The following is a 13230-nucleotide window of genomic DNA, read 5'->3' as shown; positions in this document are numbered from 1 at the left end:
CCTTTCAGAACAAACACAAAAAAACCCCCAAAATCTCATGTCTGGTATTTGCTGATTTCCATAGTATAAATCTTCCCACCATATGCACCCAAATGGGCAAACAAGAAGTCAAACGCTCACTCTTTTTTTTTTTCCCGATTTTATTTATTTTTTTCAGCGTAACAGTATTCATTGTTTTTGCACAACACCCAGTGCTCCCTGCAAAACGTGCCCTCCCTATTACCCACCACCTGTTCCCCCAACCTCCCACCCCTGACCCTTCAAAACCCTCAGGTTGTTTTTCAGAGTCCATAGTCTCTTATGGTTCACCTCCCCTCCCTAATGTCCATAGCCCCCTCCCCCTCTCCCAATCCCACCTCCCCCTAGCAACCCCCAGTTTGTTTTGTGGGATTAAACTCTCACTCTTTACAGATGACATGATACTTTATGTGGAAAACCCAAAAGACTCCACTCCAAAACTGCTAGAACTCATACAGGAATTCAGTAAAGTGGCAGGATATAAAATCAATGCACAGAAATCAGTTGCATTTCTATACACCAACAGCAAGACAGAAGAAAGAGAAATTAATGAGTTGATCCCATTTACAATTGCTCCCCAACCCATAAGATACCTAGGAATAAATCTAACCAAAGGGCAAAGAATCTGTACTCAGAAAACTACAGAACATTCATGAAAGAAATCGAGGAAGACACAAAGAAATGGAAAAATATTCCATGCTCATGGATTAGAAGAACAAATATTGTGAAAATGTCTATGCCACCTAGAGTGATCTATACATTTAATGCAATTCCTATCAAAATACCATCAACTTTTTTCAAAGAAATGGAACAAATAATCTTAAAATTTGTATGGAACCAAAAAAGACCCCAAATAGCCAGAGGAATGTTGAAAAAGAAAACCAAAGTTGATGGCATCACAACTCTGGACTTGAAGCTCTATTACGAAGCTGTAGTCATCAGGACAGTATGGTACTGGCACAAAAACAGACAATGGATCAATGGAACAGAATAGACAACCCACAAATGGACCTTCAATTCTATGATCAACTAATCTTCCACAAAGCAGGAAAGAATGTCCAATGGAAAAAAAAACCAAAAAACAAAAACAGTCTCTTCAACAAATGGTGTTGGGAAAATTGTAGATTCACATGCTGAAGAATGAAACTGGACCATTTCCTTATACTGCATACAAAATAGACTCAAAATGGATGAAAGACCTAATGTCAGACAGGAATCCATCAAAATCCTTGAGGAGAACACAGGCAGCAACCTCTTCGACCTTAACCACAGCAACTTCTTCCTAGGAACATCGCCAAAGGTAAGGGAAGAAAGGGCAAAAATGAACTACTGGGACTTCATCAAGATAAAAAGTTTTGCACAGCAAAGGAAACAGTCAACAAACCAAAAGACAACAGACAGAATGGGAAAAGATATTTGCAAATGACATTATCAGATAAAGATAAATCAGATTATCAGATAAAGGTTAGTATCCAAAACCTATAAAGAACTTGACAAACTCAACACCCAAAGAACAAATAATCCAGTGAAGAAATGGGCAGAAAATATGCACAGACGTTTCTGCAAAGAAGACATCCAAATGGTTAAAAGACACATGAAAAAGTGCTCAACATCAAGGAAATACAAATTAAATCCTCAATGAAATACTGCCTCACACCAGTCAGAATGACTAAAATTAACAAATCAGCAAACAACAGATGTTGGCGAGGATGCAGAGAAAGGGGAACCCTCCTACACTGTTGGGAATGCAAGCTGGTGCAGCCACTCTGGAAGACAGTCTGGAGTTTCCTCAAGAAGTTGAAAATAGAGCTACCCTATAATGAAGCATTTGCACTACTGGGTATTTACCCCAAAGATACAAATGTAGTGATCTGAAGGGGCACATGCACCCCAATGTTTATAGAAGCAATGTCCACAATAGCCAAACTATAGAAATAGCCCAGGTGTCCATCAACCTATGAAAGGATATAGAAGATGTGACACACACACACACACACACACACACACACACACACACACACGTGTACATAATATGCTTAGGAGCTTTGTTTATACTATTAAAAATTAATGGACAGAACAATTGTATATATATATATATATATAGTACATATATATGTTCTATCTCTCTATCTATCTATAATTTCTTTTCCCTCTGTCTTGTTGGTGTATAGAAATGCAACCAATTTCTATGCATTATGTACAAGTTTCTGAGTGAAAATAAATTTTTACTTCTCTGGGATAAATGTTCAAGAGTGCAAGTGCTTAATCATATTGGTAAGTCAATTTCTAGTTTTAAGAAGAATTGCCAAACTATTTTCCAAAGTAGTTTTATCCATTTTATACTCTGACCAGCAATGTATGTGAAGGTGATCCAGTTCCTCCACATGCCACTATTGTGTGTTAAAACTATTTTTTGTTTGTTTGTTTTAGCTATTTTGTTAGGTATATACATAGGTCCCTGTGGTTCAACTTCCACTTCTTACTGCTGGGCAGGGGTGGGGGTTCCAGCTCTCTATTAGGCTGCCACTGACATCTTAGCTGGGAGAGGTAGGAATACCTAGTCACTGCTTCCTATGTGATCTCCAGTGAACGCATATAGAGGGTGTAGCTTCATGCCTGCTGGGTTGTGGTGAAAGTTGTGATTCACCATTAAGCCTACTTGGACACTGCCCCAGTACTTCATTATTGCTGTTGGGATGTGTGAAAGTCCAGGCTCCCCACACAGTATTCACTGACAATAAAGTGGGGGGAAGTTTGATCCACCCAATGGGATGGAAGTTGTGTATTCCTATTCGGCCTCCTCTGACATCATTCTAGCAGGAAGACTAGGGTGCCTCATAACCATCTACCAGGGGTGGAAATCGTTCAGGGTCCTCACAGCTCCACTGTGGCGCCACATTTTTTTTTCTCTGGTGTCTGGCTAGAGTAGAGAGGTTAGTGTCTCAATGATTCTCTTGCTAAGCTGCCCTTTGCATGGTCCCCTGGCTAGAGAGAGCAGGTGTCTGTTGAAGATTTATTTGGTCTGTACCCACTGGTATTTCCAGGTTTCTGGTTTTGTCAGCTTCAAATTTAGGATAGATGAGACTAGAACTCTTAGGAACTCACCACCTCATTGTTCCTCTGTTTCCAAGATGCCTATCCAGGCTGGCTTCTTTCTTTCATCTCTCTACCTTTCAAAGTCATCTTGTGCTTGTTTTATAGATAATGACTAGGCTTTGTTGTTGTTGTTGTACTTAGGGGAGGGAATAGGGATAAGGAGACCCGCTCCATCTTTCTGAAAGTAGAGGTCAAGAGCATTGACTTTTATGCTTGCTTCTGTATTTTCCATCTTTTTATTGTGGTATGCTTCATTTAAGATCATTTTTTCTGAACTTTTTTTTTAAAGATTTTATTTATTAATTTTGACAGAGAGAGATCACAAGTAGGCAGAGAGGCAGGCAGAGAGAGTGAGAGGGAAGCAGGCTCCCTTCAGTGCAGAGAGCCCGACGTGGGACTCGATCCCAGGACCCTGAGATCATGACCTGAGACACCCAGGCGCCCCTGAACTTGTTTTATTAATTCTTTCTTCAGCCTTATCACATCTGCTTTTAGTTTACCACTGAGTTTAGAATCGCAGATATAGCAGTTTGCAGTTCATGTATTTTTGAGAGACTTTTTTTGAAATCTGCAGTATCAATTTGCAAATTTTTATGTCTGAAATTTTAAAATTTGATATTATATTTATAAATATGTTAAGCATATTTAGGTGGTTTATATCTGGTAACTTCATTATCTAGAGTACCTTTGGGTCAGGGTCTGTTATCTTTCCTTTTTTGGTGATTTCTATTATCTAGTCACTGTGTAGGGGGTTACCTTTGACTTTGTGTTGGGCCAGAAGTGCCTTAAATTCACTTTCCTTGTGAGAGATTCTGAGTCACCCAAATGATCTGTGACTGGGCTTCAGTCTATGGGTAGTCTTCTGTTTCATTTTGTTCCTGAAGATTTAGACTTCTGAGGTCTCAATTATAGGAATGGGTCAATTTCCCAAATTATTCACAGAATTTGGATTCTATTTTTTGTCTCCAAAGATTGTGTGGCTGTTACAAGTATTGCCTAGACTCTCAGCTGCCTCTCTCACATCAGATATTGCCCTTGGGAAAAGCTGCCTTACGTGTTGGTCTCATCTCTGTGGACTTCTGTGTTCTACCACATCTTAGACCAGATTTTTATTATTACCTTGTTAGTTCTCAGATACTTTCATGAAGATTTTAAAAATATGTTATAACCATATTTTTGTTAGTAGTAATTTGTAAACCATATTTTTGTTAGTAGTAATTTGTAAGAGCACTTTCCAAGTTACCCACTTCTACATTACTATAACAATTTTCTTATATTTTTCCTGTAATTTTGTATAGAAAACACTTCCATGTTTCAACTATAAGCTTCACTGAATTAAAAAAATTAAATGTTGATATGAAGTAAAATTTAATTATGTACTTTTCTATAGCTTCTGTTCCTTCATAAGTTGGTCTTGATTAAGTAGATTGGCTTATTCAAAGGAGCACTGGACTTGGGATTCATGGTTTTCTTTCATAGCACTCTTCCCTAATAGCTATTCTATGTTATAAAATTACTATCTTTCCACTCAGTAGCTTAAATTTCTAATAAATATCAATTCATAGGAATTACAGCAGAGTAACATGTTAAATATAGGGATATTGTCAGCAATGTCAAAACTCTATTGGACAAAGTATTTTATTTCCATACTGATAAATTGTAGAGAAAAGAAACCTCATAAAGAGAATTAAAGTGAGCACTTACAAAGAGAATTAAAAGACATTTCAGTTGAATGTTATACTTGTATCACTATTCTGAAAACTTTTAAAAAACAGGAAAAATACAAGAAAAAAACAGGAAAAAAAACAGGAAAGAAACATTTACATTTCTTGTTTACAATGTAAACACTGACTGCATGTTTAGTGGTATTAAGACAGTATTATTAGCAGTCTTAATTATATTATTGGTATTATTGCTATGTTTAAAAGAATTCTAGAAATTCTTAAAAATGCAATACTATGACATTTGATTATGACTCTGATCAGGTAGGTCAGACAGGGCAGTGGGTACGTATACAGAATTCAGATTGACCACTTGTTGAAATTGGTTGAAGGACACTTAGAGATCCATTCTGTTTTCTCTCACCTGTGTATATATTTGACTTTTTCCATAATAAAATGTTTAAAAAGGAACTGAGAAAAAGTAAAGATACTGTAAGGTTTAACTTTATCATAAGAAATGAAGCATCATTGATTCTAGAATCTCCACAGGGCTTAGAGTCCACAGTTACAATGATAAATGCTAAAAAAAAAATCTAGTCTCCAGGCCAGATGTCTATTTAAGTTACCAGCAAAGCAGAGGATCTATGATTCCTTTTTAGTGAGGATTTTTATATTTGGTGTTCCCAAAAAGGATCATAATAGCTCTCATGGGAAGAAGAGTACACTGTTGGATTTCCTTACATTTTAAACATAATTTAGTACTGATTTTTATATATCCTATGTTAGAAACCCATCCTGACACTCTCAGTTCTTGAATTGGCAATTTTTAATGAATTTAAATATATACTACTATTGATTCATGATATTTAAAGATTTTTCTTTCTAATTAGGTTTTGAAATATTGTAAATAACCATGCCTGAAAAGACAATTTCCTGTTCTAATATTGAAGGTGATCAAGCCAAGAAAAGTAAGTTTACCATTAAGTGATTTTCTTTGAAACTGGGTCATCAGTAAATACAATTAAGTAAATCATAGAAGGCAGCTACAAAGATGGTAGTCTTCTTCATGACAAAGGGTCACACAATCAAACCTTACTGGGACCACGAAAGTGAGGTAAATGAAAGGAGTAAGTCAGTTTAAGGAAAACCCCTGTCTGGATTATAATAATTTCTTTTATAATTATTACTGAAATAAACCATAGGCAATACAATGTATAGGTAGTACAACAAAGCCAGCTCTTATGTGAGTCAATCACATACATCTCAACTCTACTCCACTAATTGCTTGAAACTGTTTAGTTGATAACAATAGCTAGTTATTAAAAATTTACCAGCACCTCCTGAAGATAACACAAAATTAAAAATTAAAAGTATTTGATAATTCTATCTTGTAAATTGTATTAGATTTTATTGCATTACTTTGCATTCTGAACCCCAACATCTTTAACTAGCATTTTGTTAGCAATATCATGTCTTTGTATGAAACAGAAGAGAGGTCAGCAAATTACAGACCATGGGCCAAATTTGGACAGCAGCCCTTTTTCTATAGCCGAAATGTTACAAATGGTTTCAGATTTGTAAAGACTTGTAAAAAAAAAAAAAAAAAAAAAAGAAAGAAAAGAAAAATGAAAAGAGAGAGGAAAGAAAAGAAACAGAGGACTATGCAACACAGTTTGCACAAGGCCCACAAAACCTAACATTTTTACTATCTGGTCCTTTATACAAAGCATTTGTCAATCCTTGGTATAGAATTTTGTCTTGAGTACTTTAATGGGGAACAATAGTCTTTGTAGTTCATTAATGGTCAAGTTACCAATTGTTGCATTAATGCTATATAATAACCAATAAAAAAAGGCAGGTGCATATAGCATCATACACATTCATTTTATCTCACCTATGCAGGAGTGTGCTGGATAGTTCTGCTAATCTCAGGTGGGCTCAGGATGGCTCACTCATACATCTGCAATAAGCCACAGGTCAACTAATTTTGCTTGAGTTTGGGGTTTCATCTTTCACAGGCCTATGGCCTTGGCTGGGAAACCTGGGCTGATTTGTTTCTGCAACATGGTGTCTTCCCTAGTCTTCCAGTAGCTTTGATCTAATGGCTTGGGAGAAGGAACAGAAGCCCACAAGGCTTCTTGAGGCCAAGGCTCAAAACTGGCACACTACCATTTGTTGTATTTTATTGGCCTAAGCAGGACATAGGACCAGCCCAGAGTCAAGGAACAAGGGGTTAAGGTCTATGGTTTGATGATGGATGCTACAAAGTCACATTGGAAAGGAAAGTGAACACTGGGAAGAAAAACTTCTTGGGACTATTATTTTAATCCAGCTACTACAATTTTATTTGGGGTTACAGAATAAAGCAATCATTTAGTAATTCCAGATGTCATTGAAGATATTGCACGAGGGATTTCATGTAGAATTACCAATCTTGAGTAGGATTTTAGTATTCATTACCACATTTTACTTTCACAATATTTCAGTAACTTTGGTTTTTATCTCTTACCAATATTAGTTGGGAAAAAATATGTCATTTTACTGTCATTGTGTTTATGTATTACAGTTTAAGCAAAAAATTTTCATTTTTGGAAACGGATTTCAATCTCAGATTAACAATATGAACCAGATTATTCACTTAAAACAATTTTCCCAAAGATACAATTTGGAAAGAAGATAATCAAACATACTTGCACATATCTCTTGTTTAAATACTTGAAAAGAACTTTTCAAACTTTTTGGATTACAATGTTATTTAAAAGCTACTAGTTTGTTCCAAGACTTTTGAGATCCAGGCTGATGCTTGCCCTTTGAATGACCTCACAAAGTCTATTTTGTATTGCAACAGAAACTGACCAGTCTACACTGATTTGCAAGCAAAAACTCCTATATGTGGTGCATCAGGACAGAGTTAATCATATTAAAAAAAGGCAGGCCACCTGTTTTTAGTGAACGCAATGGACAGATATACACAAATATAACCACATAACACAGTATTTAATGGAATATGGGTGTTCTATGATACAGATTATTTCCATACATGCATATGAATTATAAAATAATTTGGTTCATAAATCGTCTTTTGGTATTTGCTTAGTCGGTAAGTTTAGAATATTTGTATTTAAATGACATTAGAACAAATATTTGGAATGCTGGGATAAATACTAATTACCAATTAAAATTAACTTCTATCTCTTCAGCATCATACCATCATTAAGCTCCCCATCTTCTGTGTAAACCAACCAACCACTACGGAGAAAATTCAGCTCATCAAACAAAGCATTGAGATATCTATGTTCAAACTATAGAAATTTATCAGACCTCAGTGTTTATTGCTATGTTGTGGCAGATTTCAAACTTTTAAGCCCAAAGCAATCTCTGCTGAATGATGTACTGAACCTAATTATGTACCAACTTTTGAAAATGTTTGTCATTAATTCTGTCATTAATATTATAAAAACACAGTGTGAGGTCTTATTTATTAACTTCTACCAGATTATATTGACCATAATACTTCTCCTAACATCAAAAATAAATCCTTTCTTATGTTGTGTCAATCATCATGAAACTACTATGGTCATGTTAAAATTCTTATGATACTATAAATAAACATATGGAATTGAATAATTATTCTGCGCTCTCAGCTGAAATAAATAATAAAACATATTATTAAATGTTTCCAAATTGTTCTGTACAGTCACAGCCAGATATTAAACATGCTGACCAACAGTATTTTCAGATGACTCATGTTTACAAATGGTTAGCTCCAAGATAATGTCTATTATCTTAATTAACAGTAACTTTTTACAAACTTACCAACTGTAGATGTTGTGATTTGTAGTCAATATTTTCAGTAAGTACAAAACTGCATTTAATGGCAGTATCACATATTTATTTGAATTATGATACTGATTCCGCATTAGTTTTCCTATTTCTTATATTTCATAATATATATTTTCCATACAACAGGCTGAGGCTGTGCTTTTTTGTTTTATATAAATTAGTTTCTTATTTGTTGGAATAGGAAAATTTTGTACATTAAAAATACCTGTAACAGGGGCGTCTGTGTGGGCCAGTGGCTTAAAGCCTCTGCCTTCAGCTCAGGTCATGATCCCAGAGTCCTGGGATCCAGCCCCCCATCGGGCTCTCTGCTCAGCAGGGAGCCTGCTTCCCCCTCTCTCTCTGCCTGCCTCTCTGCCTACTTGTGATCTCTATCAAATAAATAAATAAAAAATCTTTAAAAAAATACCTGTAACATATATGTAAAGAATACTAATAAAATTGACTATCTGTGCACTCATGAGCTACCTTAAGAAACAAAACCCTTGAGTTCTCTCACCTCTAATAAATCACATTTATTTTTTGTATATTATATATAAACATGTTAATACTATGCATATACGGTTTTATACTTTTAACCTCATAATTTTAACTGTCTTATTAATTCACTAATAAGTTAGATTATCTGAAAATAATGAGGTTTGATTTTTACTTTCTTCCCATTATAATTTTATCACTTTCCCTCTTCTATTGCTTAGTCTAGATCCTTCAGAATGTTATTAAATGAAGCAATAAAGATGTGCACACTTATCTTCTTGTTCCTGATTTTTAAAATGAGACTTTTAATGCTTCATCATTAAATGTGATAGTATTTTTTAGGTTATCTTTATAATGTACTATAAATTATGAACATGAATTGAATTTTATGAATGCTTTTCCTACATCTATTGAAATTTTTCTGTGATTAAGTTTTTCTTCTTTAATCTTTAAATTTAATGAATTGCATAAATAGATTTTCAATTGTTAAACTTTTCATTCATGGGACAAATTTATTTTTTTAATTTTCTTTTCATATATTGCTGGATTTGATTTAATGGTCATTTGTTCAGGATTTTTGGATCTATGCTCTGGAGTAACATTGGTCCCTAAGTTTTTTACTTACCTTATCTTAGTCTGGTTTTGTTACCAAGGTATTTATAACTTCACAATGGGATCAGGGAAATGTTTCTTCATTTTCTATTCTCTGAAAAAAATAATATCTTAATTAATTTTCTTGAATGTTTAGCTGAACTTATGTCTTAATTTTTAAAGACACAAACCATTGATATTATTTATTTGTTATAGGACTAGTTAGGCTTTCTGTGTATTCTTAATTCACTATTGACAAGTTTTAATTTTTTCTTTTAAGAATTTATTCACTTTGTTAAATTTGAAATATACTGATACAACACTTACTTTTATATCTCTCTACATTCAGTTTTTCCTCCTTTACATTCATAATATTGTATTTGTTTCTTCTTCCCCTTTGTCTAGATCAGTTTTGCCACGTGTTTGTTTTAAACTCTTCAAAGTGGTAATTTCTGATCTTTTTAATTATCTCTAGAGCTTTTTGTTGCTGGTGGTCTGTTTTCTATTTTATTAATTTCAGATATTACTACTTCTACTTTCTTTGGGTTTGTTTTTTTCATATATTCTTAATCTGGATGCTTAGATCACTAGTTTTTAGATTTAATATAATTATTTGAAGTTATAAATATCATAGATATTATAAAAAGGACTGGACTGTCAAATCAGACTCCTTTGAAGCAGAGACTCAGCATATAGCTTACTAAATGCTGTTCTGGGTAATAGTGTTTAACTTTTATTTATTTTATTTACTTATTTTTTTTAAAGATTTTACTTATTTATTTGACAGACAGAGATCACAAGTAGGCAGAGAGGCAGGCAGAGAGAGAGAGGAGGAAGCAGGCTCCCCGCTGAGCAGAGAGCCCAATGTGGGGCTCCATTCCAGGACCCTGGGATCATGACCTGAGCCAAAGGCAGAGGCTTAACCCACTGAGCCACCCAGCGGCCCCAAGTGTTTAACTTCTATTTTATTTTTTTTAACTTTTAAAAACTTATATTCACATATTATAGAATTCACCTCTTTAAAGTGTACAATTCAGTGTTTTTAGTATAATCACAAGGTTGTGTAAATGTCAACATTATTTAATTCTAGAATACTTTCATAACCTCTAAAAGAAGCCCTATACTACCAGCAAACACTCCCTATTCCCCCTCCAACCAACCCCTGTCAACCACAAACCTAGGTGCCTTGGTGGGGATATCATAAGTTTGGTGTGGGCTGATTAATTTCTGCCGAAAACTGATAGCACCATCACCCTGGAGGACACCCACAACACGCAGATGATGAAGTTCAGTGAACGGTTTGTCATCACTTTCACGGTCGAGGCCAAGAACCCTGCCAGACCTACCCAAGCTGATGGAGGGGCCGAGGCAGCTGGCCAAGTCAGACCCCACAGAGCAGTGCATCACTGAGCAGTGCATCCTAAGAGCACACAATCGCGGGTGCCAGTGGCTGCACCTGGAGACCTGCTGGAAGAACCTGGAGGAGGACCACAGTTACATCCCTATCAAGAAATCCGACCCAGAGTCAAAGGTGCTCTGCCTGTCCAAATCCCCAAACCAGCACAATCTGCTGTAGGTGAAGGTGCGGCTCTTCTGCGACCACCTGGCCTAGGACAGCAACCAGGGCGAGGTGGGCCCGCCAGTAACGGAAGCAGCAGGTCGCTGTCTGGCCAAAAAGCATGAGTGGAACCTGCTAAGACCCGCAAGATCTGGTGGTCAGGGCCTGATGGCACCGGCTCAACATATCCAGTCATCACCAGGACTGTACAGTACCTCAACGAAATCAAGGATACCATGGTGTTGGGATTCCAGAAGGGCTGCCTTGCCAGGAGAACTGCGAGGTGTGTGCTCAGGTGTCTGCGATATGACCCTGTACAAGGACACCATCCAGAACACGCCAGAGCGTGACACCACCTTTACCACAGCGCACTGATAGCTGGCGCGGGCGAGGAGAGCCCATCCAATCTGTGGAGCTCCAGGGGCCGGAGGAAGTGGTTGGCGGCTTCTACAGTGTCCCCAACAAGATGGAGGGCCTCGTCTTTAAAGAGTCCCACGTGTCTGGCACCTCCATGTCTATCGTGAAGGCCAACTGCTCCTCAAGGAGTCCTTTACTTTACCGCCGACCTGAGGTCCCACAGGGCAGCCAGAAATTCCCCCCGTACGTGTTTAGCCACCACCAGCAGCTCCTGCTCGGGGACCCGTTTGATCACAGCAGCCGCCCCAGCCAGATCGTGGTGGAGACGCGCAAGCGCAAAGTCCTGCAGGAAGGCACGGCGCCACACACAAGTTCCGGCACAAATTGTGGGCAGACCTCCCGGCAGCGCCTGCGCTCTGCCTTCAGGGGACTGCGGCGGCGGGCGCTCCGGTTCCCCTGCGGGCGCTTGCGCACCCCAACACGAGCGCCGTGGGCTAGCCTGACGGCACTCTGGGGCCCATTCGGTGCCATCGCTCAGCATGAGCACCGATGCCATTTCCTTCAGTACTTATCTGAAGTCCGGAATTGTGATGCCACCAACTTTGGCTTTGTTCTTCAATATTCCTTTGGCTATTCGAGAGGTAACAGAAATGCCCTCACAACCAGGATTTATTTGGCCCGTGGGGGTGGGGGAGGCCGGAGGGGACGCCGTTCTGGACCACTCTATATGAATGAAATTGTGAAATAGTTGACTGTGTGTGTCTGTCTTCTATGAAACATTCATCAGTAGATGGATGTTTGGGTTTCCACTCTGGGGCTATTATGAATAATGTTCTTATGAGTGTTTGAGTACAGGGTTTTGTTGTTGTTGTTGTTTTGTTTTTGTTTTTTTTTTTAAATGGGGACATGTGATTTTATTTCTGTTGGGTATACACTTAGGACTGGAATTGCTGGGTCATTTGGTAACTTGATGTTTAACTTTCTGAGTAATTGCCAATTTTTTTTTTTTTCTCTATAGCACCTGTATTTTACATTCCAAATGGCAGTATATGAGGATTCCACTTTTTCCACACCCTTGTCAGGGCTTGTTATATTTTTTCTAGTTGTTGTTGGTTGTGTGTGTGTGTGTGTGTGTGTGTGTGTGTGTGTGTGTTATTATAGCCCTTGTTACTGGGGTGAAGTGACATTTCATTGTGGTTTTGATTTGCATTTCTCTAAATGACTAATCATGGGAAGATCTTTACATGTGCATACTGGCCATTTGTTTATCTTTGGAGACATGCCTGTTTAAAACTTTTTCCATTTTAAAACGGCGTTGTCTTTTTTTTTTTAATTCTTGAATTGTAAAAGTCTATGTATTTCAGAAACTAGATCTTTACCAGATATATGTTTTTCACCCATGGTAGGGGTTGTATTTTCATCTTCTTGATAATGTCCTTTGTAGGACAAAAAATTTTATTAGATAAAGCCAATTGATCTAATTTTTAAAATTGCTTGTTCCTTTGATATCACATCAAAGAAACTATTGCCTAATTCAAAGTCACAAATATTTACATCTCTGTTTTCTTCCAAGAGTTTTATAGTATTAGCTCTTACATTTAAGTTTATGATGCATTCTGAGTTTATTCTTGT

This window comes from Meles meles, chromosome 12 (genome assembly GCF_922984935.1).
Source record: "Meles meles chromosome 12, mMelMel3.1 paternal haplotype, whole genome shotgun sequence".
Classification (NCBI taxonomy): Eukaryota; Metazoa; Chordata; class Mammalia; order Carnivora; family Mustelidae; genus Meles; species Meles meles.
This window is presented reverse-complemented; position numbering follows the sequence as displayed.